This window comes from Octopus bimaculoides, chromosome 5 (genome assembly GCF_001194135.2).
Source record: "Octopus bimaculoides isolate UCB-OBI-ISO-001 chromosome 5, ASM119413v2, whole genome shotgun sequence".
In the NCBI taxonomy this organism is placed as follows: Eukaryota; Metazoa; Mollusca; class Cephalopoda; order Octopoda; family Octopodidae; genus Octopus; species Octopus bimaculoides.
The window spans coordinates 28,899,967-28,901,878 of NC_068985.1; the positions used below are offsets into that span (position 1 = coordinate 28,899,967).

The 1,912-nt window shown below is 33.0% G+C and overlaps 1 protein-coding gene across 1 annotated transcript in view; it reads right to left on the bottom strand.

Moving 5' to 3' along the window:
- The window catches only part of LOC106868353 (uncharacterized), a 21,990-nt gene that overhangs the window by 2,202 nt on the left and 17,876 nt on the right, over positions 1-1,912 (bottom strand). The gene's annotated exons all lie outside the window — the stretch shown is intronic.

A 1,912-nucleotide genomic window follows, 5' to 3' on the forward strand; every position in this document is an offset into this window, starting at 1 on the left:
ATATATATATATATACATATACAGGGTATCCATAGATTATCTTTACAACTTGAAACAACAATGAAATAAAAATAACTCAGCGGAGTTTATTGGAGAACATTGATTTATTAGAAACAGCACCATGTTGTGTCAGTTATAAGGCCATCTCCAACACGTCAGCCAATTTTTATGCAAGATAATGCGCCATGTCACAGTACTAAAATAGTTAAGGAGGTGTTTGAGGCTGAAAAAATTACTGTCATGCGTTGGCCAACCCTGACCTTATGAAAGATACTTGGTGATAAGGTCAGAGAAAAACCGACTTCTGAAAGTTACGATTTTGGAGGAAAAACTTCAGGAAGAACTAAATAAATTTACGTCAGAACAATGTAAGAAATTGGTCAAATACTGTGGACGAAGTACTGAAGTCATAAAAATAAGCTATGTACACATCTTATTACTATATTGATGTGGATTGTAAAAATTTCTGGCAATTTTGATTTCTTGAATTTCATGTCATAAGTTCTCTAATTTTGTCCATCTTGTATTTATCAAATAAACATTTTTTCTATTGTAAATTATTTAGTCGATCACTTCCTACAAAATTTATTGTAAAGAATGAACGTGTTTTAAAGTATATACAGTAAAAATCCCATTTGGAAACATGAAGTAGAAATGCAAATATCTTTAAATTTTATTTTCTTCTCTAATTTGGGCCACTACTATGTTTTGTACGGAGAAATAGATAGATAGATAGATAGATAGATAGATAGAGAGATAGATAGATAGATAGATAGATAGATAGATAGATAGATAGATATATGGATAGATAGATAGATAGATAGATAGATAGATAGATAGATAGATAGATAGATAGATAGATAGATGTGTGTGTGTGTGTGTTGGGTATTTAAATTGTGTCCAGTAGGTGGTCCCTGTTATGGGAGTTCTAGGGTATTAAGAACCGTGGAACCACCCCTTAGCCACTATTATTCACAAGTCTACACTGACTCGGAGTAGTAGCACCTATTAAGGGGCCCAGCTAAGGGTTAACTAGCGAATGGGAGTGAATAACCTCTAATTCTTCTTAGAACTTTTTTTTCTGAATGAAGGCAAACTGGTACAAAAAAACCTGAAGTGCAATTGGTTTCTGGTCGTCTCAATCTCTGTGGTGCATTGGTTTTCAAGCTGATCGCACTGAAAAGTGGTTTCAGCGTTGTACAACATTTTATCTACTCAAAGCAAATTCACGCACGGAGACCTCTTGCACACCTGAAACATTTGCATGGAGTTACTGTGTTGAAGAAGTGGTCTTACCCGGTCACGAGTTGATTTCTACCGAACGGATGGATGGACAGACAGACAGACAGACAGACAGACAGACAGATAGATAGATAGATAGATAGATAGATAGATAGATAGATAGATAGATAGATAAGTTGGTAGATAGATAGATACACACATACGTGTATATATATATATGTATGCATGTATATATGGAGAAATAGTCAAGGTAGAAAATGCCAACGACCTCGAACCCACAAGAGTGAACAAGAGAGATAGAGACAGACAGAAACGAGGAAAATGCCCTTTGTATTTGAATACTATGCAAATTTTCTGTTAAAAAAACTTTTCTGTTAATTTTTCCAAAATTCAATTGTTTTCTATACTTACAGTTGAAAAATCTCAATGACTGAAACCGGTACTGAAATGTTTTTTATAAAATTATTTTAGCATTTTCTACCTTGACTTTTTTCCATATATATCAACTAATGTGTTCCTTTTCAACCTATATACCTATATATATATATATATATATATATAAAACTTACCGTTAATAAAAGCCGGATTGCGTTGCGTTCCGTTTATAAATGAAAAAATGTATTGTAAATAAACAAACAACAGATAAAAAACATATAATGTATACTGAGTG